The sequence below is a fragment of the Taudactylus pleione genome, unplaced genomic scaffold (assembly GCF_031769625.1).
Source record: "Taudactylus pleione unplaced genomic scaffold, aTauple2 ptg000609l, whole genome shotgun sequence".
In the NCBI taxonomy this organism is placed as follows: Eukaryota; Metazoa; Chordata; class Amphibia; order Anura; family Myobatrachidae; genus Taudactylus; species Taudactylus pleione.
The window spans coordinates 9,468,305-9,495,970 of NW_028285011.1; the positions used below are offsets into that span (position 1 = coordinate 9,468,305).

Here is a 27,666-nt window from a genome sequence, read left to right on the forward strand (position 1 = left end):
ACCCATACGCATGCGCAGATGTGCGAACATTGCTCGGAGCGAACGAGCGGCCGCTTACGGGCGGCTCTGAATCAGGCCCTGAATTCATGATGCTAAAACGGTCCAGAAACTGAGTTAGAGTCCAGTAGCAAGAAGGAAGGCAGGACCTAGAGGATAGTGCGATAAGGAAGGTCAACGGCAGCCAGGTGCAGTACACAGAGAAGCATATAAGGCAAAGCATAGTCGAAGACAATTCGAGGTTGGTACATGAATAGTAGCTAATAGGATGTTAGATCAGTATGTCCACTACCGGTTTTTCTTTCTGGTTTTCCTGGTAAAATTCGCTGTCAAATTTTGTACTTAAAATGATGTGGTAATTGCGCAACAGGAGAGCTAACAAAACTTACTACAGACAACAAAAATTTTAAACTGAAAAGTAAAATCGATTTGATCAGGAAAAAAAATCCCAAAGTGGAAACACTAAAGCTCAACATTGCAAATTTCCCTGCCAACAGGCTGCTGCAAACCAAGAAAACCAGGGGGGAAAAATAAAGTGGAAACGCTATGCAGGATGCAGCAACAGCAATTAGATTACTGGCAACAGCACTATAATCTGGCAGAAGACAGGAACAGGCAAGGCTTAACCACTTAACCGCACAGAAATTTGAAATTTTTTTATTTAAGTAAAATTAAAAATTACTTTTTAAAATATATTTAAATATTTTATTTAAAAAAATATATACCTAGGGGATGTTTTGCATCCCCCCCAACCTCCCTGTCCATAGGCCCCCATTGTAATTTAACGTAAAAAATAGCTCCCTCCAGTGTCAAAATGTCCCCTGCAATAACAACCCACAACCTCCTAGTTCTAATAGGTACCTAACGCAGAGCCCCCACCCTCACCCCAGGGACAGTGACTGCCCTGCCCCCTCACACTTGCAGAGCGCAGCAGAAAGTTTGTGCAGGGGGGAGTGATCATCAGTCCCCTCTGCTGCACTGATCTCTGCACACGCAGAGATCAGCATAGCACTGCTTGAAGGGGAACTATGTTCCCCTCCTCACACTTTTACTATCAGCGCATGCGCCCCACAGTGCCGTTCGCACGGCATTCTGGGGCACAATTCTGACAGTGATGGCAGAACTGAACTCCTCTGCTAAAGCCGGGGGACGGAGCGGGCTGGCGTGGTCGCATGTAATACGACCTTGCCAGATGAAGCACTTCTGGCTCCGGTAGCATTATATGCACCACGGCAGTTAGGTGGTTAAATAGGAAGTTAAGTGTGTTAAGGGTGTGGAGCTAGAACATGCTGGAACATCAGGAGAACAGATAAACTGATCTACAACACAGAGTGAAGGCAGGGAGCTGTCCAACAGCCAAAATAGCTCAGTCAGTAGAGCAGCAGTCTCCAGAGACAGAATTCTCACAGAGGCTCAGGTAGAAATGATCACCAGCAAGGAGATTAATAATCTATCCTTGCCTTTTAATCTCTCAGGACCCAATAAACACACAATCCTGCACAAAAGTGTACAGCTGAACAATCAGTAAAGCGATCATGTGACTGCTGAAGTGTATAAACTAGGGATGTGCAGGCTCGGATTAGTTCGGTTTTGGACGCCAGGTTCGGATATTTTCCCTCAAAAAAACAGGACTCAGAAAGGCAAAACGTCATCTTTCATGGACAAACATCATCATTCATGGACAAGTCCAGGAATGATGCATCCCGTTTTTTGGAGGGAAAAAATCCGAACCTGGCGTCCAAAACCGAACTAATCCGATCCTGCACATCCCTAGTAATTAGTAATTACATGTACAGTATTATAAGAGAACAGTCCAAAAACAATATTAGTAACCAGCCACACATTGTAGGTCTGAGAGAGACTCAACATTACAAGGAAAAAAAATTATATTTGGGGTCACCAGTAGAGAGCAGGGAAATGAGTATCAACTTGAAGCCTGTTTGGCAGCAACAGTCAAACAGAAAAATCACACAGAAAGATAATTGCACCCAGAAACTAGGGACAGATTCTACACTTGGGCAGCCAATGATAGCCAACATTAGACACTTATACTCTATAAGTTATACTGTATTTACGAAAGTGGTGGCTTATAGAAGTGGAGATGTAGTACATCTGATGATGAACTGTACACTAGAAAGTAAAAAGTGCATGGACATTGAAAAAATAGAAGAAGGACCAAAGATAAACAAACACCTGCCCTAAAACATTTTTTGATGGCAGTCCAATGAAAATGTGCTATAAAAAATTGAGTCACAGTGCAACCATGTCACAGGACATAGTGGTCTATTTACTAAGCTTTGGAACAGAGATAAAGTACCAGCCAATAAGCTCCTAACTGTTTGTATTTGAAAAATTACAGTAAGGAGCTAGTTGGCTGGTACTATATCTCTGTACACTTTATCTCCATCTAAGGCTTAGTAAATAGACCCCATATACAATTATCTTCTCTGTAGTGACAAATATCATACTATCAATACCAACTGTAGAGCAAATCACTGTGAATTAATAGATTTGCATCTTTTCATTGATTTGCAGACATTTACAATGATAGGTCTAACTTGAAAAGGTCACCATGCATGGATGATCTACAGAAAACAGTTGTGCTAACACAGATTTTACAGTGGCTTTAAAACAATGTGATCATGTTAGCAGAGATATAATGGAGAATATATAGCTAGTTTACTTATTATGCATAACCAGATGCCTGCACAATTCTGCTTGTCACTCAAGCCACATTTGGCACTAGATACTGTTTTATTTCACAAGATAACATTGTAGCTGAATAATTCTACCTTCAAGTTTTCATCTGCTGTGTCTTCCCAGAAACTTTATTTCTAGATTAAAAAAACTATTTCCTTTAGAAACTTTAACCTCTTAATTCAAATTTGGATATGATGTATCACTGTGAATAACACTTTCACCTTCACCAAAGTCAAGATTTCACGGCTACTGTGTGACGAGACATTTTCCCAAAATCCGCACAAACAACTCATGCTTTTGACACGCCATAGTGTGTTAAATAACGTATCTCATATTGTGTGAGTCACTCTTCTATAAAAATGTTCATCTTAATGCACTACTTTATCTGCAATAAAATGTGTAATGTTCTATTTCAACTTAGCATATGATCTGTACTCTGATAAAAATCTGAGTCCAAATCATATAAACTAGGTTATTCTATCAAAATTGCTGATAACATAAATTAGCCCATTTAATAACATGGCGCAAAAAAAACCAAAGTACAGTAACTCATGGCAACCAATCATATATCCGTTTTCAGCAGTTAGTTGTAGTCAAAAAATGAAATTTAACATACTGTATGAATAGTTGGGTGACAACATATGTCGAAGTAAAAATAATACTAATGCAAAATGAAGCAAAAGTTTTCAGGAATTGAGTTTTATGGCAGGTGAGGTAGAGGTGAGACGATCACTTATATAAACTTCAGTTTTTATTTTGGTTTGCCGTTCCATGATAGTAAGGGACTGTCTTACATACATTACTCTAGCTATGGCAGAGACAGCATTTGCAAGTGTGAATTATATATGTATAGATGTGATTATAATGAAAGAGTAGTAGGTTACTACAAAAGATCACTGCTGAGCCTTGTTCTATAAGATAAGTCCCTTTTGGGTGCCTTCTTTTCTTAACATATATATATATATATATATATATATATATATTTATACACAGTACCAGTCAAAAGTTTGGACACACCTTCTCATTCAATGGTTTTTGTTTATTTAAATAATTTTCAACATAGTAGATTAATACTGAAGACATCAAAACTATGAGAGAACACATATGGAATTATGTTGTAAACAAAAAAGTGTTAAACAAATTAAAATATGTTTTATATTTTCGATTCCTTAAAGTAGCCCCCTTTTTGCTTAGATGACAGCTTTGCACACTCTTGGCATTCTCTCAGTCAGCTTCATGAGGTAGTATCCTGGAATGGTTTTCCAACAGTCTTGAAGGAGTTCCCAGAGGTGCTGAGCACTTGTTGGCTGCTTTTCCTTCACTCTGTGATCCAACTCATCCCAAACCAGCTCAATTGGGTTTAGGTCAGGTGATTGTAGAGGCCAGGTCATCTGACGCAGCACTCCACTTTCCTTCTTGGTCAAGTAGCCCTTACATAGCCTGGAGGTGTGTTTGGGGTCATTATCTTGTTGAAAAACAAATGATGGTCCCAGTAAGCGCAAACCAGATGGGATGGCATGGCGGTGCAGAATGAGGTGGTAGCCATTCTGGTAAGTACGCCTTGAATTTTGAATAAATCACCAAGAGTGTCACCAGCAAAGCACCCCCACACCATCACACCTCCTCCATGCTTCACAGTGGGAACCACACATGCAGAAACCATCCGCTCACCTTCTCTGCGTCTCACAAAGACACACCGGTTGGAACCAAAAATCTAAAATTTGGACTCATCAGACCAAAGTACAGATTTCCACTGGTCTAATGTCCATTCCTTGTGTTTCTGGCCCAAACAATTCTCTTCTTCTTGTTCATCCTCAGTAGTGGCTTCTTCGCAGCAATACGACCATGAAGGCCTGATTCACACAGTCTCCTCTGAACAGTTGATGTTGAGATGTGTCTGCTACTTGAACTCTGTGAAGACTTTATGTGGTCTCTAATCTGAGGTGCTGTTAAACAGCAGTTTCTGAGGCTATTAATTGACTCTTGTCTTCAGTATTAATCTACTATGTTGAAAATAATTAAAATAAACAAAATCCATTGAATGAGAAGGTGTGTCCAAACTTTTGACTGGTACAGTATATATAGTGCTCAAAGTGGGGCAGTATACGGTGGTATGATATACCACCACTTCCCGCTGCCACTTAATTTTTGCCGCAGTGGAGAATGTACCAGCGTTACAGCTTATCATTGGCTCACTGCCGGTCCTGCACCCAGCACCCTGTAACAATGGTTTTATTGAGACAGGGCATAGGAAAGTACAGTGGGTACAATTAAAATATAAATAAATTAATTAAAATATAAATGAAGCATGAGGTAGGGGTGGTGGGGGTTAACAAAAAGAGAAAAAGGAAAACTAGGAAAGAAAAGTGGGAAAAACAGAAAGAATGAATTGTGATATTCGTAAATCTAGCAGAATCTCCAGTTTCTATGGGGGATGCGGCTGCCAGCGGGAATGGAGGGATCACAGCAGGTATTGGAGGCTGCTGCCAGGGCCATAACTAGGGTAGTGCATCCTGTGCCACCGCACAGGGCTCTGCAGGGCAGGGGGGCGCTGTTCGAGCTTTTCAATTTTCTGTTTATAATCATTCTCAATTGTAGCTTCCTCTTATTTTATCCCCAGCATCTCCTGGTTTCCCCATCTTTTCCCTGGCCCTTCCCCATGAGGTTATGCCCCTTTTTTGGGTGTGTTTTGTCCCCAAATGGGGGGGGACACCAATGCTCTTTCTGGCACAGGGCACCAAAAAGTCTAGTTACGGCTCTGGCTTCTGCGGTCCCTCCTTTATACACCCGGGGGAAAATTAATATTTGTGGTTAACCCCCAAAACGGGTGTTTTCGGGAATATAACCGCAAGTATAGAATGGACCCCTTAAACACTAAAACAAACCTCTATTGGTTTGCTTTTTCTTATGGCGCTGTGGAAATGATAAAATCCTAAATATTCCTTTCTGTTTTAACAAACAATCAAGTCAAATCTTCAACAAAAATCAGTGATTTTATTTGACTTTTTATAATTGTATTTCCTTTACTTTAAATTATGTTATTTACATTGTTTACGTTATGTTTTTTTTATCTAATTTTGTGTACTTTCACTAAAATACTTTATCTGTGTTGTTTGTTATCTGTTGCCCTCTGACATATTTTGCTTTCTGGTGCTTTACTAAAGCTTTATATTTATAATAGAGTGAAACCTGGTGTATTACCAGGTATCCAGGTATTTGGATTAGGAAGTAGCCCTCTCCTGGACATATATATTTGATGGTAAGATCATAAAAGCAACAGCATGACTTGACACAGATCCCAGCACACAGCAATAAAATATTACTGACCATTATTTGGCTGCTCTCCCACCACAACAACACAATGAAGATCTAGTGGAAAACACTATATCACATGTACTTTAACTACACCCTTCACAAAGAAATGTTCCCTTACTGCAGATAAAATCGATCTCTCATTTTTTATATCAATAAAAATGTCTTTACTTTTGAAATAAAATTATGACCAAGGGCATACAATATATTTTCAGCCACAAATGACAAAATAAGACATTAATTTTGTCAACTGGAAGAATGTTTTAAAGATATAGCGCACAGTGTTGTGCCTTAAACCATTAGAGTTGTGTCTTATTTTTAAGAATAAACTGGGACAGGCTCAGGATTCTTACCGTTGAACCATAAATAGTTGTTTTGTTATAGGTCTGTGACATGTTGTGTAAATCAACAGACACTGTGCTAAGCAAACAGGCAGCTGAGTGAAAAAATATTTACACAAGTCGCACACTGAGAGGACAAAACCTCTGTTTACAAATGTGGTCTTTTCATACTCGTATCGGTATTACAAAGTGTATTATTAACATTAGTTCTTATGTAGTAAGGTGTTTGTTATGTGTTTGTAGTAAGGCTAATAATTATATTCACATTATATCCCTTTCTCTATTGTGTTGCCTGCCCTATGGAAGATGGAACATTTGATCTAAAAAAAACTAATTTACAACGAATTGCACGTTTTTCTGGAGGAAACTCTTTAAGATCCCATGTCTGGAAACAGTTGAGAGATTCGATATCTTCATCTTCAGCTTTAATCCATTCTTCCTTTCATAGGTTGGCAGTTTCTGCATCTCTTTCCAGGTCTGGCTCAGGTTGTGGTGCTGTCTGAGCAAGATAAGATAACTGCTTTGGTGGTGTACACTTGTTCCACCTAATAGGTCTTCTGACTGATGCCAAAGGTGATCTCCCTCTTCTGCAATAACTGTACCATCCATAGTAACTCAATGTCATGTTCCTCTTCCTCTGGTGCTGGTTTTTGGACTTCTTCCCCATGCTGTTCTGCTTGTGCAGTTTCATGAAATGATTGATACACTATTTTTTCATCAATATCAACACTTCTGCTTAGTCAACTGGTTTGTACTTTATGCAGAATTCTGTAGCCCTTTTGTTATTCACTGTAGCCTACAAGCACTCCTTCCATTGCACGAGCATCCCACTTTGAGCGTTTCCTTTTTGGAACATGTACAAATGCTTTGCTTTCAAATATATTTACATGTTGTAATTCAGGTTTCTTTCCATTCCACAGTTCATATGGATTATTGATGATTTTGAAGATAGCAGTCTGTCATGATTGCTTCTCCCCAGTAAATTGCTGACATATCTGCATCAAAGAGCAATGTACTATACTGTTGTCTGGAACATAATTCCATATCTTTTCAGTATGTATTGTGTCTTGCCACTTGCATATTCTGTCCCATTAGCTGCACATAGCATTTTTGGAAAATGTCCAAACTTGTTTTGTACTTGAGCAAGATAATCTTCAAGTTTTACTGAGACTTCATCCTAACTGTGCAGCAGGTAAAGTGTTGTGAACTTTGAATAATCATCATCGAATGTGAGAAAATATTTTTTTTGTCCTGCGGTCACATTTTGCATTGGTCCAAATACATATGTGTGAATTAGGTCTAGACAATTCTTAGCTCTGCTGTTACTGTTTTGTGGAAAACTTTATTTGTCATTTTACCCTTTAAACAGCTTGCCCATTATATTATTTGGCTTCAGGGATCACTCTTTATACCATTTGCATGCCATTTTTGGGCTAATATTCTTATGGCTTCTGAATTTATGGGCCCTAGACGAAAGTGCCATACATGAATATAGTTAATATGCTCCTGCCTAGCAGTATTAACAGCTTCATTACAATTTAACTGATAGAGTTGATTTGTGATTTTTCAATCAAGTGTCTACAGTTTATAATAATAATATTGCATATCAACTTTAAATGTCACATGTCCATGCTTGGTAAGCTTTTTTAAAAACAGATTAGTGGCAAGATTATGCACATATAAGATATATGTTTGGAGAGGCTAGAAAGAAAATATAACCTCCTATTTCTTTTGAGACCCTATCATGACTATTAGCTGTAGCTATTCTTTCTGAATTACTGAGTAAAGAAATTTTTAAAATGTCATATGACTTGTAGCTCCTAAATCAATACACCAAGTGTTTATCACTGTGCTTGTTTATACTGAAAGCAGATTCAGCATTCTAAGTATTTTCCAGCTCCTTTATACACTTTTTGCTTTGCAATTTGTTTCTTTAGCAGATTCAGATTCAGTCTCTGCAATCTGCCTTTAAGGGACCAGGTTTCTTGCACACAAAACATTCACGTTTCTGGTTTGTGACTAGTGCTTTCAATAATACAGTCCTGCTGTATCAAGCATATTTGCACTTTCTTTTTTGCAATTGAATATATCCACTAGTTTCCCTCTTAACATACTATGTCAGTTCATCATTTGGCATGGCATAAGTGTCATAGCTGTCTGGGAGACCACTGAGTAGCAGGGCTGCTATATGGAAGTATGTTTCTTCTCTTATGCAGTGCAGATGCTATAACATTTCTAGCATACATTTTATATAATCCTGCATGTGCTGCATTGTGCATATGTACAATCTGATCATCTACATATATTGACATTGCACTTTGATTGTCACAGTCATGAACCTGCATTAGTAACAGAGGTAAAGCATATTATGACATTGTCCATGCTGATATTATAGTGTTGCTAACTAGCTGTAAGTGTATTATATTGGAATTGTGCAGACTGTATTAAGTTTATGGGCCATTCATCAAGAAGATAAAGCAGGAGATATAACAGATATCTCCTGCTTACCTTCCTCTGGTGGTATTACCCACTATCCCCATACACTAGTATGGGGACAGAATTCATCAAGCTCCAAAAATACTATATTTTCAGAGTTTGAGTGCGGGAGCATTCGCCATCTTCAGATGGCAAGTTTTCCTACTTGTGGATCGCAACCTGCTCCTTCCCTATGCGAAGGAGTCCCGGGCTGCAAAGAGGGATCCTTTTGGATTCTCCACCCCATCCAACTCCTTCCGCCGGACATCGGGGCTCTTGTGTGCATGTGTGACCTATAGAATAGTAAGAATATGAACATTCTGCAACTTTGTAAGAGTAAGAGTAAGCATTAGTGCTTGCCTTCTGTACTTTGTTCTTATTGATTGAACTTTCAGAAGGCAATTTAATTCTTATGCAGGAACAGCCACTATTTCACATGAGAATGGATGGGATTAGCTTGTTAAGCAGCTTCTCCTGTGCTAAGTGCCATGCACATACTGCACAACTGTCACTTGCGACTGGTCCTGAAGCCATATATAACCCGGATTTCTGCTTGCACCTCCAAAGGGTGCAAGTAGAAATCTCTGATAAATGCAGCCCTGGGGCTAGTAGTGGAAATCAATTGAATAGCTCCCAGGCACTTAGCAATGAGCTAAATTCCCACATAAGATTTGAATTGCCCTCTCAGTGTTTTCCAATATGCCAGGTGCTGCTGTGACCATTCCATCTGCAAAAAAATAGTTAATAAACTCTGGAAAGTGATAATTTGGAAAGTGATAAACTACCAACCAATCAGCTCCTGTCATTTTTCAAACACTGCCTGTAACATGACAGTTAGGAGCTGAGTGGCTGGTAGTTTATCACTCTCCAATCTGTCACTTTCCAGAGCTTAGTACATCTGCCCCCTTTTCTGCTACAAGAGGTTACATTATATCCCTGCAAGCTCTGTCTGTCTTTGCATCATCCTGCAATAGCTTCTTCTGTGATTGTTACCTGGAACTACAACATCACAGCAATCCCTTCCAGCCCTTGTGTGCGGTTTGGTGCAATCCCCATTTCACTTGGAATCCTGTGGTGTGTCCAACTTTACCTTTATCTATCAGAACATCTTGGCACCAGTGTTTACATATTTTCCTGGCCATTCACAGTTTTTGACAGGAAGAGGAGCAAATTAAGTAAAAATAGGCACCCCAGGATCAGGTGTTTGAACAGAATACAGTCAATATCCTGACAGTCAGGATGTCGGCGCTCAGAATACCGGAATCTCGACACCTGTTAGAATCCCAGCATCGGCATCCTGACCGCTGAAATCCCAAAGGTAAGTAGCGGGATTAGGGGGAGGATCAGCATTAGGGTTAGGCACTAGGGGGAGGGTTAGGGATAGGCACTAGGGCGAGGTTAGGTTTAGGCACTGGGGAGGGAAGGCTAGGGAGAGGGGGAGGGTTAGGATACCTAACGACAGTGCTGCCATCCCGTACCAAACCCGTTTCACCATTGTCAGAAAATAATTAACCTACCAGTATGATTTGGATAGTGGGAGGAAACCATAAAACCCTCCTTTTAATTCAGTCAAGATTATTGAAGTTACAAAATAAATGTGAAAATCAGAAGCAGGGTACAATCATACTGACTAGATACACTGGCTGGTATGATGCCCGTAGTAACATAACATAAAACTATGCAATAAACAGGAATCAAATTGCACACATTAACATATTCCTAAAAGTGTGGACACATTGGCTGCATTTTTTAACAATTCTGAACAATTTATACTTCAAAGCTGGAGTGAGATAGTGATTCCCATGCAAAATAACTGATAGCATGTAGACAATGGCAGGATGTCAACATGACCCAATTTCAGGGTTAGAGTTATGCTGCAGTTAGGTTTAGGGTTACTTACCATGTCAATGCAAAGCTGCATGGTCAACATGCTGACTGTCGATGTTCACAATGTAGACATCATGATAAAACCTTCAACAGAAATTATATATCATAAAAATATTATGTTAATGTGGCCACAAGCTGATAATCCCTAGCTCTTCGAAGTACAAAACAATCATGGGTGTGATGCTGTGATAGAGATGTTGGATAGATAAAAATATCGTATAGACATTGACAAACTTGTTCAGGTATGTACGAAGGACATCATTAGTTTTTGATATAATACTAGGGCATTACATAACCCAAATGACATAACACAATATTCATAGTGTCCTGGAGGAATATTGAAAGGTGTCTCCATTCATCTCTCATAACATGAAGTTAAATTTTCCAGATGGTGACTCCAATCAGTTGATTGAAGAAATTAGATCTTAAAGGCAATTAATATTTATTATTGACTTTGATCTTATTATAAACCTGGCTCAAATGGGGACTTGGACAGTTTTATAAAGCCCCTTTGAAGGTTTTTTAAATATGATCCTAGATTGCCACAGATTCCAGGGGAGAGAGGGCATATAATTTGGCTATATGATGCCTACAGCTAGGAACAAGATTAATGGTACAATCGTATGGGCTGGATTTACAAAAAAAGCATGACTTAAATCTTTATTAGGAGTGGAAATAGACTTTACAGTGGTAAGGGCTGCCTGGATAGGATGAGACAGGTTGGTATGGAAACAACTTTTGCCCCAGGAGGTGAATTCTCCTGCTGACCAATCAAAAATAGGATTCTGGGGTATCCAAGTTATCTGAACTATCTGGGTAGTATGTTAAAGTACATTTTCTCTTTTGTATTTGAACAGTCTTGAGTGAATTTTTACAACTGTCTTGATATCTTTGCAGCATTAGATTGTCTTTTGACTTATATACCAGAAATAGTGATTATTTTGCTTGGCAACTGTACAGAACCTTTCACAAATATATACTGTTTGATCCACATGAGCTTGAAGAGATTTGCCTGGCAGCAATACTCCGCCATTTATGTGTAGTGGTACCAAGATCTCTTTAGCTCGGTTAGTATTAACGTGTTCCAGATATGCTGAATCTTTTGTCAAAATAAATATTAATGTGTTTATAGATATAATACAATTCTTAGAGAAAGTGGTTTAAACTGGTAAACAGCTCAATATACTATATTTTTAATTTTTTATGTATTTTCCTCCATGCCTAAGTGATTCTCTAGCCATCTTTTAAATCAATAGTTTTCTGCTGAAACAGAACTTTTCAAAAGGCCGTTACAGGTTAGAAGTTAATGTGAATTAAAATGGCTTGTTTGCCAATAAATTCATCATATTTATATCAATAATATGGAACTAGTGAATATGCCTTGTATGTTTCCTGGTTGCTAGTTACTAGAGCTATGTCCCTAACCAAAAAGTTTGAATGCAATTTTGCAATCTTTATTCTCACAGGCTACTGAAGAGAAAAGGCCCGGACGGTGTACATTTGATTTATTTATATCATAGCATATTTTGAGGAATATTCACTGGTGGGATACACAAAGCTGTTAAGTTTGTTTGACCCTTTGAAACAAGTCTGTATTTATGTTAGTCCTAAGACCCATATTAACAATACAGAATCAAAAATAGGAATATTTACAAAATAAAAGATATCTAAAACAGCAATAAGAAATGTTATAAAAACATGGAAAGCTAAATACTTAAAATTAATGATGGAATAATGGAGTGAGAATGGGTAATAAGCAATGCTATATTTGCAAATGGATCATTCTGCTTCTTGAGACAAAACATAGGGCTTAATCCAATAAAGTGCTAGTTTTGCGAATGAGAGTTTATTTTATGAAACTCGCATACATCGCACGAATGTGCACACCTGAGAAATGCGTGATCCAAATATAAATGCTAATTCGCAGTAGTCACAGTGAGGTTGTGCGACTTTTCTACAAAATATGACCTTGGGAAAAGTGCATGAAAAAGTGGTGAAAGCAACATGGACTCCAAAAAAGGGGCTGCGGGACTCCAGCCCCCGCCCCCGTATAATCTGCCACCTACTGCGGCAGTGACTTCTTATTGGAAGCACTCCCTGCTGATCACAGCCAGACAGGCAATCCCAGGGGGAGGTGCATTCTCCCACTGGAACTGCCAGTCCGGGCTGCAATAGCACAGAAAGTGCTTTCCATGGGAAGTCAGTAACTAGAGTATTTGGAGCCCAGGGCAAGTAAAAAATGGAGCCCCCTCCCCCTGGAAAAGTGAGCATGGCACAAGCCCTGCCAATCCCCCCTAGTTTTGCTTCTGTCGTACAATGACCATTGGTATTTTGGCTGGCGCTGAGCGGGGATTGAGGGTATTTCTATTTCCAGCTATCCTAAACATTACAAAAACAGTTGTTAGCCATCCTGGGATGGATCTCTGTATGGGACTAAAAAAAAGTTACTTTTCTTCCATGGGCAATGTTTTCATGACTGGTGGGGAATTTTTTCACTGGTGGGATATTTGCACAAAAGTCACTAGCTTAAAATATGCCCTGATTCATATGCAATCTGAAGTAAGACTCATTATACTATTGGACTTCTGTGAACAGTAATTGTATAACTTGTGTGTCATTACTGTGTATAATTCAGAAAAAGCATGTAAAGAATAGATGATAAAGTATTTAGACGTACAGTATAAAGAATCTGTCTATTTTTAATATAGTAAAAACAAATTCCTTTAGTGATTGGTGACACTATATTATCCATGACCATTACCACAGAGCAGAAACACTTCCTGTATCCAGTATCGGCTTCGTAAGGTTCATTACAAACACTTCTCTAACACCTATTTTATTTTACATCCATTTTGGACATTTAGAAAAATTAGCATAAAATGCAAGTTGCCTTTTCCTTTGTTTTCTTTCATTTTCTAAAATACATTAGAAAATAGCAATTGGAATGTAATATATTGGTTGCTATAAATATCGCCAATCAGCGGCTCCCCCCTGTATGCTTCATGCGTCTTTGCAGCCCTGTCTAGCCCGCTCCCCACACTCCCTCCAACCACTTGATGTTTAGTGGGAAAGATTTGAATGTATCAAATGCTCCAGCCCGCTCCACATGTATAAAGGGGATAAAGCACAGTCAGGTTGTGAAACTTATATACTACCAAAGAAAGGATTTGCACACAAAAATTTAAAACATGATACTTATACTGGATGTACATGTGCACACTATCCCTGGTAGGTCTTTCATAGAAATAAGTCCTCACCCATTAAGGTGGTTGCGGTGGGCTAGATTCCTGTAGCTGTGGGTCCTGGGCATACAGCATGGCACCACTGCAACACGTTTTGTAGGGAGCCCAATCTGGAGCCCAATTTGGTGCATTCAAAGGCAGTCCAGATACAGATAAGTCATCCGCACAACGCATTTCCGAATATCCTTCTCCAGGAGCGAATAACATACCTCCCAAATTCTGGGGTTTAAATACCCCTCCCTTCATTACCTCAAAAATCATCGTTTTCGGAATCCCGCTACGGGAAGGGACGTCCATAACCGGAAGTGACCCCTGCATTCAAGATGTCTACTTCCGGTTGCGTTCCATAGGATGAAAACTCGGACCACCAACTCCCGGTCCTCTCATCACGGGGGAACAGAGTACATCACTCTGGATCCTCCTATCCTTCCAACCAGAGCTCTCTTAATATGCTCAAATTACATCCGTTAAATGGATTTAGCAACAAAGTCACGTGATAAATCGCGGCCATCTTCTCCTTTTCCCTAATGTCTCCAGACTACATTTAGCCATTTTAGTTGGGGAAAAAGAAGGCAATTTTCCATTATTCAAAATTCTTGTCCTCCTCCTCCATCTACTGCCGTACTTTATATTCCCGCAGAGTTTTACCCTATACCAGAGGGGAGTTTTGTTTGCATGAATCGCCAGATTTATATGGAAGACATGTAAAGGATACAAATGAGACTTAGGTTAATATCAATCATAAGTTTACTAAAAATACTTTTAAAACCATAAATTACTCTAAAAACCAGTTTACTTCAAAATTAATATTGTGCCCATTAGGGCTTAAAGTATCCAGATTAAAAATCCATCTAATTTCATACTGAGCTAATTTCTTTTCTACATCTCTATCCCTCCAGTTACCCTTTGCTTGTTGGATTCCTAAAAATCTTTTAATTTGTCCCTCACATTTTTCATGTTTCTTAAGAAAATATTCAGATAAAGGGTGTGTAACCAGTGATGAATATTAATATATATATGTTCTGCGGATCTGATCTTTAAACATCTTGAGGTTTTCTCTACGTAGATTAATCCACATGAACATTCCAACATATATATAATATTTTTAGAATGGCAAGTTATAAAATACAAGATCTTATACAGGTTGAGTCTCCCATATCCGAAATGCTCGTGAGTATTTCGGATTTTGGATTATTTCGGTTTTCGGAAATACCTGGTTGTCATGGGAGGCCCGGCGTGTGCTGCAGGTGGGTCCGGAAGGTGTCGCGCAGGTGTTGCGGTGGTCCAGCAGGTGCTCCGGCGGGTGATGCAGGTGCCGTGAGGGGTCCGGCGAGTGAGGCGGAAGGGTCCGGCAGGTAAGGCAAAAGGGTCAGGTGAATGCTGTGGGTGTCACGAGGTGTCCGGTGGATGACACAGAAGGGTCCGGCATCTGCCGCCGGGGGTCTGGAGGGTGCTGCCGCGGGTGGCCTGGCGTGTGGCCACTGATACTAGTGATGTCACGACATTAGGTAACATCGTGACGTCACCGATGCCCCGAAATATTCCGTTTTTTTTAATATTTCAGTTTTTAGAATAACGGATATGGGAGACTCAACCTGTACTTCCTTCCTTTAACTTCAAATTCAGTAATTTTCTTGTTACTACTAATTTAGCTGTGGTTCTGCACATAAGACACGAACCACAGGGATGGAACCCTTTATTCCTTTCACTTGTCACTCTTTTCTCGGGTACTGCACTCTTCATAAGTTTATTTTTCAAAGAAGTAGCTCTTTTATATATAAACACAGGTTATTAGGCAACTGGTTACCCAGTACTGGATCATTACCAAGGATCCGCCAATTTCTTGATATAATCTGTTCCACTCTCTTATGATGTGCCCCATATTGGGAAATAAAAGCTATTCATATGTTGATTTTGAATCTCCTTTTTTCAATATTTCTTTTAAAAGATCAGTTCTATCTATTTTCTTTATTTTTGCTTTAGCAACGTCCAATGTATTTTTTGAATATCCCTTTGCTTTAATACTCATATCCATCTCACCTATCTGTTCCTCTAGTATACTTTCATTTATACAGTTTCTTTTAATCTTTTATACTGTCCTAGAGGTATGTTCTCCAACCACCTCCTATGGTGTTCGCTGTTGATCTCTATGTATGAATTGGAGTCGGAAGGCTTTCTATGGGTTTTGGTCTGAATTTGCCCATCTTCTATATATATATATATATATATATATATATATATATATATATATTGTGACACAGTTAGGTTAGGGTGTCCCTCTCCTGGGTAGAGGACTTCTTCCTTTCACACACAGCAGCTGGGAAACAGTACACCAGACTGGATGCAAGTACAAGCTGGTCGGCGCCAGTCTTTATTGTACAAAACAGAAACAACAAAAGAAAACATAAACATAAATCCTAGCCCTGTCGGGGCACTAACTTCACAGGTAGTTCCCTCACTACCAGAACCTGGCAGGGCCTAATGCCCTCACCAGCAACAAGGGCACATCACAACACTTACAGTTAGGTTTTCAAGTGTCTCTGAGCAAACTCCCTGTCTGCTCTCCCAGGTGAGACAATCAGCCCTCAACACACTAGGCTTATATTGGCCACTCTCAGCTGGAAACCCTAACAAGCCTGTTACCAGGCTGCGAGAACCAAAACCTGGAGTGGCCGTGGGTGGAGCCCTCCCTCTCCTCTCACCCACAACCCCCAGGTCCCAACCGGCTTTTCAAAAAGCTGAGACTGAAGCCTGCTACACTGCAGATTTTCTCCTGGAGGTTTAAAACACACAAGACAGGAATCAGGGACAAATGTACCTGCCACAGACCACTTTACCAATGATCCTATCACAATATATATATATATATATATATATATTCAAATCTAGGAAAACCAAGCCTGCTTTCAATATATATATATATATATATATATATATATATATATATATATATACAGTCAGGTCCATAAATATTGGGACATTGACAGAATTTTCAGATTTTGGCCTCTATTCACCACCACAATGGTTTTGAAATGAAACAAACAAGATGTGCTTTAACTGCAGACTTTCAGATTTAATTGAGGGTAATTACATCCAAATCAGGTGAACGGTGTAGGAATTACAACAGTATCAATATGTGCCTCCCACTTTTTAAGGGGCCAAAAGTAATGGGACTATCAACTCAAAAGCTATTTCATGGACAGGCTATTCCCTCATTATTTCATTATCAATTAAGCAGGTAAAAGGTCTGGAGTAGATTCTAGGTGTGACATTTGCATTTGGAATCAGTTGCTGTCAACTCTCAATATGAGATCCAAAGAGCTGTCACTATCAGTGAAGCAAGCCATCATTAGGCTGAAAAATCAAAACAAACCCATCAGAGAGATAGCAAAAACATTAGGTGTGGCCAAATCAACTGTTTGAAACATTCTTAAAAAGAAAGAATGCACCGGAGAGCTCAGCAACACCAAAAGACCCGGAAGACCATGGAAAACAACTGTGGTGGATGACAAAATAATTATTTTCCTGGTGAAGAAAAACCCCTTCACAACAGTTGGCCAAATCAAGAACACTCTCCAGGAGGTAGATGTATATGTATCAAAGTCAACAATCAAGAGAAGACTTCACAAGAGTGAATATAGAGGGTTCACCACAAGATGCAAACCATTGGTGAGCCACAAAAACAGGAAGACCAGATTAGAGTTTGCCAAACAACATCTAAAAAAGCCATTATAGTTCTGGAACAACATCCTATGGACAGATGAGACAAAGATCAACTTGTACCAGAGTGATGGGAAGAGAAGAGAAGGAAAGGAACTGCTCATGATCCAAAACATACCACCTCATCAGTGAAGCATGGTGGTTGTAGTGTCATGGCGTGGGCATGTATGGCTGAACTGGTTCCCTTGTATTTATTGATGATGTGACTGCTGACAAAAGCAGTAGAATGAATTCTGAAGTGTTTCGGGCAATATTATATGCTCATATTCAGTCAAATGCTTCAGAACTCATTGGACGGCGCTTCACAGTGCAGATGGACAATGACCCAAAGCATACTGCAAAAGCAACCAAAGAGTTTTTTAAGGCTAAAAAGTGGAATGTTATGCAATGGCCAAGTCAATCCCCTGACCTGAATCCGATTGAGAATGCATTTCACTTGATGAAGACAAAACTGAAGGGAAAATGCCCCAAGAACAAGCAGGAACTGAAGACATTTGCAGTAGAGGCCTGGCAGAGCATCATCAGGGATGAAAGGAAGCGTCTGGTGATGTCTATGCGTTCCAGACTTCAGGCTGTAATTGCCTGCAAAGGATTTGCAACAAAGTATTAAAAAGTGAAAGTTAGATTTAGAATTGTTTAGTTTGTTTAGTTCACCTGATTTGGATGTAATTACCCTCAAATTAAATCTGAAAGTCTGCAGTTAAATCACATCTTGTTTGTTTCATTTCAAAGCCATTGTGGTGGTGAATAGAGGCCAAAATCTGAAAATTCTGTCAATGTCCCAATATTTATGGACCTGACTGTATATATATATATATATATATATATATATATATATATATATATATATATATATATGTATATATATACATACACCATAGGAGGTGGTTGGAGAACATACCTCTAGGACAGTATAAAAGATTAAAAAGAAACTGTAGCCCCTCTAGAATGTAGGCTTTTGTTAGCAGGGCCCTTCTCTCCATCTGTGTTACTATGTAATTATGAAATCTACTAATTATAATTATGTATATTTGTATATCTGTGAAGTAGTAAACCTCTCTATAACTGTCCTGTTTGATCTCCCATGTGCTTTGTATTTTTTCTGAATGTTCCATCCACTATGTACAGTGCTTTGGAACCCTTGTGGTGCCATATAAATAAAAGATATTAATAATATAACCACCTTCTAATTATTGCATTGCTGCATCAGTGATTTTTCTCTATACTGCAGAACGGTATCACTGGTTACCTTTTGGCATTGCATCCTGCATTTATCTCATACTGTTGGGACTATCTATGGCTGCTGTGGCCTCTTTTTGCATTTCATCACTGAACAGTGGCCCTCATTCAGAGCCGGACGCTCTGAGCAGAGCGCTCGCTCTGAATGAGGGCCGTCCTCCATAAAAATGGAGCGTCCTCCTGGACGCTCGTATAGCTGTGGGTCACCTCCCACAACACATACGAGCGTGCAGGATGATGGTCGCAATGGTCTTGACCATCGCGACCATCGCCAGTGCGACCAGAAGCCTGTGGTCGGGGTTTTCGACCACAAGCCCTGGAGTGATTTTGGCTCTATCAGAGCCAAAATCACTCCCACTGACATCACTAGTGATGTCAGTGGGGCCGGCTTCTGACGGTAGGCGTTCCCTTGGGAACGCCTCTGTCTGGCAGGCACGCCCCCGGCACGCCCACCAAAGGGGGCGTGCTGTCAATCAACATCGACAGCACGCCCCCTTTGATCAGACACAACGAGCGAAGGAAAGTCCTTCGCTCGTCGCGTCTGGCGCATGCGCACGACGGAGCTCCCTCCGTCGTGCGCATGCGCAGTGCACACCATCGACCCACTTGCGAGTGGACAGCCGCTTGCGAGTGGGTCTGAATGAGGCCCAGTGTCTGTTGTTTCTCATTAGTGCTACATCCTGCATATCTCCCCTGGTACCTTGGAGTGGTACCTACAAGTCAATTAACTGTATATACTAGTATCTGTCTCCTGTGAAACTGCCCCAGATACATTATCGCAACTTTGAGTTTAAGTCCTGGGAATAACAAAGAACACATAGGGGGAGATGTATCAAACCTTCTAAGGAGGGCAAATAGAGGTGTTGCCCATTGAATCCAATCAGATTCAAGCTATCATTTATCTAGCACTTTATATATAATGATATAGAATCTCATTGGTTGCTATAGTCAACACCTTTACTTGTCCTCTTTAGAAGGTTTGTTACATCTCCCACAAAGCATTCTATAGGAACAGCTGTTGCTACAGGTAAAAACTTAAAACCTCATCAAGATAGGTTCTGATAATTTATCTTGTTTACGAGCTTTGTGACAAGAAGCATTTAATTTTGTATACACACAAGCAATAGGTGCATTGCAGCAAAATATATGCACTGCACCTTTTCATTGTCTCTGCTTTGTAACTGACCACCTTGTCTCTAAGTCACAGAAAGATTTTAATTAAACCCTAAAACATTCCCAGGAGTACAGAATGTCATAAGGTCTATCTATCATTAATCTCGGTAGGAGAGTAATTTCTGTTGGGCCAAGACAGTTAAGGCAATGCCTGCAGAATAAATGTATAGTTACAGTTGAAGTCTAGCTTCATAACATTGCGTAAAAGGTACAACATAAGAAAAAGGGACCTCTTTACTAAGGATTATAGTGGTGTTTCTGCAAACTGTCTATTTTAAAAAAGCATATAACATATATTATACAACCAAATATTAAAACAAAATGTAATGTATTTAGCAAACATAAAGGGGGTTTATTTACAAAGTGTCTGGATGTAAAACCAGAGAATTCTGTTTGTATTTAAGACTACTAATTAAAAGGACAGTGCTTTTACAAGCAAGACACAACGTAATTGGTATGAAATTCTGGTAGTCGGTATCTCTTCTGTCAAAATGCCAACAGCGGCATCCCAATGCTCGGTATCCCTATAGGGGACGGGTCTCTCACCTTTTTCCCCCTAACTCTCCCATCTTGCAACCTAACCCTTCCCGTTAGTGCCTAAACCTAACCCTCCTCCCTTGATGCCTAAGCCTAACCGCCCCCCCTTAGTGCCTAAGCCTAACCCCTCCCAGTGGCGTCTAACCGTAACCTCTTCCCCGAAAGCCTAATCCTAACCCCCCCTGGTGGTGCATAAACTTAACCCCCCCCCCCCCACACGGCTAACACCTAAGGCGTCCTGCTATACTAACGATCGGGATGGCGGCTGTCGGGATTCCGGCTTCGGTATCTAAACTGGCGTCAGCATTTCGCCTATGTTTAGTCCCGGGTCAGGATTTGGACACTGGCATCCTGTCCGCCGGCAAACTGACTGTATCCCGACACAATTAGTAAAAAGCACTGCCCTTTTAAATATCGGGCATAAACACAAACAAGTGTCGGGTTTTACAACCCGACACTTTGTTAATAAACCCCATGGTCTCCGATTATTTATGTTATTACCCATGAAAACTGCATCAATGTCAGCAATTCAGATACATTTATTTTCAACCTATTTAAGATGCATAATTGTATTATTAATGTCACTTTTTCAACCACTGTTTTCATGACCCAGGCGCAACCCATCCTTATTTTATCTGGGGAAACTACTAAAAGTTCCTTATTAGTTTCATTTTATATGATATTATTGTTAATGTTACATTTGTTTATTTGCACACTAAATTTTGTATATGCCCTTTTCTACTGTTTTTCATATGGACAACACAAGTAAAAACTCACTTTCCCAGTTAGTGAATGGGAAAAGTCTGTTAAGGTAGAAATCCGCTGAGGATATGACTCAACTGCACAGAAAATACTTCTAAGTGAAATGAGTAAGGGAGTTTTAGTTGCAGTTAATAGAATAGAAAGTAGAAATGCTATTATTTCTGTTTCTACCATTATTGTAAATGACCTCCTTAGAATGCATTTTCACAGCAAATGTGGGGACTCAATGGAATATCATGACATTGCCTATGTCCTGTGCTGCAATTGATACTATCTGCCAAGGTGACTGATAATGTACTGCTTTGCCAAAACCTGGGGAAAAGTATAGCAAAGGGTTCATCTCACGATTGAACAGTAATATAGGAGCCTACTGTGACAGTGAATAATTCCTAATTTTACCATCCCAACATGAACTTTGAATTGTGAACTTCTTCCCCATACTTATCCATCCTCAGGAAATATATACCCAATGCCACAGCCCATATAGTTGCTGTTGGCATGATCGGTGGCAATGGTATGAAGATTGGCCTACTGCTTGAGCTTAGTGATCTCACCATCCACATCTGTAAGAATATCAAACTCTTTCATCTCCAGGGTCTTTGAATTGAGCAGTTAATCTCACATTAATGCATTCCATATATGATAGAGAGGAATCGGTATGATTTACAGCCGGACCCATGCCCGGCGGTTGGAGTCCCGACAGCGGCATCCCAGCAGAGGAGGTAATCCCGGTCGTCCAAGGTAAGTATTGTCTAACCTAATTCTACCCCCTAACCCTAACCCTCCCTTAGGGGTGCCTAACCCTAACCTTCCCCCCCAGTTACTAACCCTAATCCCCCCTCTAAGTGCCTAAACCTTTCCCCGCCGCCTAAACCTAAGTCCCCCGGGGGGGTGCCTAACCCTAAGTCCCCCCCGGCGGAGCCTAACGCTAAACCCCCCTTCCCCTAGCCTAACCCTAAATCCCCCCCCGTATACCTAACCATCTCCCCCAGAGGCTATCCATGCTGGGCACCCGGCGTCCCTTCGATTGGGATGCAGGGCGCCGGTCTCCTGGCATCAGTAAGATGACAGGCATCTAGATATAGATGCCTGTCAATTAACTCTCGCCGGGATTAAGCGGTCGGGAAGCCGGCTGTTGAGATTAGGTCCGCCGGCTTCCCGACTGCATACCTGACAGAGATCTCTTGTACACACCTGCCAGTGCCTAAAACTCAGTGAGAACTGCATTAGGAATGGATTAGTAAAGACCAAATACAAGACATAGGAAAAAAGTTATTACCATTGGGATGACTTAAGGTTTTTTTTGTTTTTTTACAACTACATAGTTAGTTTGCAATATACTTTATTTTACATTTTTCGCACTACTATAGAAGCAAACCAAGCACCCATGTTCATCCAAGTGCCTGCTCCACCAGGTAACAACTGACCCTCTAACAGAGTAACAGTAATTTCAGTGCATGGTCTGGAACCTGTCTTTAGAGGAGTAGTGGGGCCCACTGGGGATTCCCCCTGTACCCTTGTGGGCCAGTCTGACCCCGGCTTAATAATGTTTAGGGACAGCAACTGCGAACACTCACGCAATCGGGCAATTATTACGCACTGCGTATGCATCACACTGCGCGTGCGTGAACATTCCACTGCGATCGGGACTGTGATCTCAGTGTCTACACTGGCCCATCTCAGAGTGATTGACACAAAGTACTGTTTGTGGGTGTGACGAGGGTGGTGGCCGGAGAAACGCAGGCGTGCCAGTGCATTTGAACGCCATTACAGGGGTGTGCATAATTAAGCCCCTGCAACAGCATACGCAGCCTGAGCTCTAGATACTGAAAGGAAGGTTAGCAGTTTGTTTGTGAGTGAAGTCAGCTCAACCACAACTGTGCATATGGGTCCGATGTTACCATTGTATTTGTAGATTTTGAAAAGGTATTGCGGATGTAAGTAATGGGAAGTGGGTGGCTTTATACAGTGGTGGGCATCTTGGTATAGTGCTGCGATCGCACTGCAAACGCATTCATTTGCATAATTTTGCAGCAGCTGGGTGCGTGCGTGTGCAATCTTGCGATCTGTGCTGAATCAGGCCCTTAGTTTCTACTGGTAAATTCAAAGGTTTAAATAACACATCTGGCAAAAGAGCAAGGTGATTCATGTGCTGTATTTATAGTATCAATAATTGTTTTAAGTAAATGACTGTATGTCTCATGTATAGGGGATTACATAGGGGTTTATGTAATCTAACGATGCTACAGTATGCATTAGTGTGCTTTCACCCATAGCTAACAATCAAAAGTTTGCAGTCATTTTGTAAACTGCGCTAGAAATAGTCATTTCTGTAGTCTAATTAGTTGCTATTGCTTACAGAATATTTGTGTAAATAAATTAAATAATGCCTTTTTGTCTTTAAAAACATACAATAAGCAGGAGATTTTCACTAAGCTTCCCAATAATAAAATATAAGTATACACATAGATGTATAGTTTTATATAGTCTGAGCATGAAAAGGACTAGAAATAAGGAAAAAAAACCTGCCATCATTCAGAGAATCACAGAGCTGGCTGCCTGCAGTTCACATTCCCTCTTCTTCACATTGCTCTGCGGATGTTGCTGACAGAGATCAGATACTTCCTACTGTGCATAATTTAACAACATCAGATGAAGCCAAAGCAACTGTGTATTCAGAGAGCAAAAAATATGGCTTTATTAACTATGTATCTGTGGCAGAAAATATATGTGGTATATTTGACTGTGTAATTATAGATTAGATTATATCTGAAGAGATATGAAAAGGTTTCAACAATTCTTACTTGATTTTGGGGTCCTGTATCACTATAGGGGTCCTTAGATTCATCTGTACTTTACATAATGTATAATAAACTGCAATGTTACAGTTAATGTTACAAGTGTTTTACTTTTGTGATCATTGGGATTCTACTTAATTAGTGGGTGTAGAACACAAGTTCTCAGCTCATGGGCAGCTACTTAGATTCTATTATTGGAAACTGGTAGATAAACTGTAACTTACTGTGAAGACTCATTCACTGTAATGTAATGTTAAAGTGATTTTATTTATTTTTTCTGTGCGCATATGTGGTACTGAGAGATTTATAAGCTTCTAATTAAATGTATGGAAGATGAATAGACTTATGGTGGGTACACACTGGGCGATTAAAGTGGACGACTGAACGATAACGATATCGTTATCGTTCAGTCATCCACTTTATCGTCCATTTTTAGCACAAAAACGATGAACGATAACGACGACGTGCATTCCCGCGGGTCGTTCGTCATCATCGTTCATCGGGTTAACATGCAGGCCAACCTGACGATGTCGTCAGGTTGCTGCATGTTGGGGAATGGGGGAAGAGAGCCCGGCACTGAACAATATCGTTAATGATATCGTTCAGCGGGTGTGCTCAATGTCATGAACAACATTGAGCAAACCCTGCCGGGGACACACTAGACGATATCGCTCAGGGAGCATATCGTCTACTGTGTACGCACCATAATATTTAAAATGTGAAACTATTTATATAAATGGATATGTTTGTGTTTTTCCCAGTTTTTCCGTGTTTATTATTTTTATTTTGCAGCATACTGTATTTTGTACTGTAGCGGAGTCAATTTATATATTTTAAACAAAAATTTTTTGAAAGAATGTACATTTTGTTTGATTTTTCTTTTTGAACAAAACATGATTCATTTCATATTACTATGGGTTGGTTCTGGTTATTACATGGTACTGTCACACTAATTTTATGCATTTTCAATGCTAATTTGGCCATTGCAGGTCATAGATGAAATTGCTACCTGTAACACTTGGTTTGGTTTATGCTGGAGCAGCATAATTACAAATGTGCAGCCCCATATAAAATGTTTGATTGGGGCTCCAAAATATCTAGGGATTAGCGCTGGTTTCTCCCAGCTTATATCATGCCATCGCTGATCTGTTCTTGCTCAGGGGACCACTTATCATTAAATATTTGCGGCATATTCCTCGAAAACACCCATTTTCGGGGGACATCCGAGAATATTAAGTATCCCCTAAATGTGCTATTAAGGGATTGCAGCAGATAAGTTCTGTCGTTCCTCCATTTCTGACAGTAACTGCAACCCCCATAGGTTTCTATAGGGGATGCAATGCTGTCAGATTTACTTTGCATCCTGAAACTTGGCCCTCACAGCTAACGCCATCTGCCGCTGTAGCCTATGGGCTTCATTTCACAAAGCTAACCGGGAGAGGGTTCCCGGCAATAACCACCGTGCATGCGTGGTTAGTATACCACACAGGAGACCTGGCACAGGAGTGAAGTGCCCCTGTCCCCAAATGTGCAATTTAATACATTGTGGTGATATTATTGCATACAGCAATGTGATCCGTGGGTGCTAATAATGTTGTCAGGTCACATGGAGTATGTAATTATTAATAAATGGGTCCCTCAGAGAGAAGTGGAATATTAGAGTTTACTTAAGTTTCCCTTTAAGCAAAATGATAACTCTACAGTGTGGGTATACTCTGATAGTAATGTATAACTCTACAGTGTGGGTATACTCTGATAGTAATGTATAACTCTACAGTGTGGGTATACTCTGATAGTAATGTATAACTCTACAGTGTGGGTATACTCTGATAGTAATGTATAACTCTACAGTGTGGGTATACTCTGATAGTAATGTATAACTTTACAGTGTGGGTATACTCTGATAGTAATGTATAACTCTACAGTGTGGGTATACTCTGATAGTAATGTATAACTCTACAGTGTGGGTATACTCTAATAGTAATGTATAACTCTACAGTGTGGGTATACTCTGATAAAGCAAAATGATAACTCTACAGTGTGGGTATACTCTGATAAATCAAAATGATAACTCTACGTATACTCTGACAAAGCAAAATGATAACGCTACAGTGTGGGTATACTCTGATAAAGCAAAATGATAACTCTACAGTGTGGGTATAATCTGATAAAGCAAAATGATAACTCTACGTATACTCTGACAAAGCAAAATGATAACGCTACAGTGTGGGTATACTCTGATAAAGCAAAATGATAACTAAACAGTGTGGGTATACTCTGATAGTAATGTATAACTCTACAGTGTGGGTATACTCTGATAAAGAAAAATTCTAACTCTACAGTGTGGGTATACTCTGATAAAGCAAAATGATAACTCTACGTATACTCTGATAAAGCAAACTGATAACGCTACAGTGTGGGTACACTCTGATAGTAATGTATAACTCTACAGTGTGGGTATACTCTGATAGTAATGTATAACTCTACAGTGTGGGTATACTCTGATAGTAATGTATAACTCTACAGTGTGGGTATACTCTGATAAAGCAAAATGATAACTCTACAGTGTGGGTATACTCTGATAAAGCAAAATGATAACTGAACAGTGTGGGTACACTCTGATAGTAATGTATAACTCTACAGTGTGGGTATACTCTGATAAAGCAAAATGATAACTGAACAGTGTGGGTACACTCTGATAGTAATGTATAACTCTACAGTGTGGGTATACTCTCATAGTAATGTATAACTCTACAGTGTGGGTATACTCTGATAAAGCAAAATTATAACTCTACAGTGTGGGTATACTCTGATAAAGCAAAATGATAACTCTACGTATACTCTGATAAAGCAAAATGATAACGCTACAGTGTGGGTACACTCTGATAGTAATGTATAACTCTACAGTGTGGGTATACTCTGATAGTAATGTATAACTCTACGGTGTGGGTATACTCTGATAGTAATGTATAACTCTACAGTGTGGGTATACTCTGATAGTAATGTATAACTCTACAGTGTGGGTATACTCTGATAGTAATGTATAACTCTACAGTGTGGGTATACTCTGATAAAGCAAAATGATAACTGAACAGTGTGGGTATACTCTGATAGTAATGTATAACTCTACAGTGTGGGTATACTCTGATAGTAATGTATAACTCTACAGTGTGGGTATACTCTGATAAAGCAAAATGATAATTCTACAGTGTGGGTATACTCTGATAAAGCAAAATGATAACTGAACAGTGTGGGTAAACTCTGATAGTAATGTATAACTCTACAGTGTGGGTATACTCTGATAAAGAAAAATTATAACTCTACAGTGTGGGTATACTCTGATAAAGCAAAATGATAACTCTACGTATACTCTGATAAAGCAAACTGATAACGCTACAGTGTGGGTACACTCTGATAGTAATGTATAACTCTACAGTGTGGGTATACTCTGATAGTAATGTATAACTCTACAGTGTGGGTATA

General features: G+C 39.8%; 1 protein-coding gene across 3 annotated transcripts in view; it reads right to left on the minus strand.

Moving 5' to 3' along the window:
- The window catches only part of POU3F3 (POU class 3 homeobox 3), a 220,709-nt gene that overhangs the window by 104,916 nt on the left and 88,127 nt on the right, over window positions 1–27,666 (minus strand). For all 3 annotated transcript variants that reach the window (XR_015871965.1, XR_015871966.1, XR_015871964.1), the window contains exon 2: window positions 10,726–10,796. The gene's annotated coding sequence lies outside the window, so the exon portion shown is untranslated. The remainder of the gene's footprint in view (window positions 1–10,725; window positions 10,797–27,666) is intronic.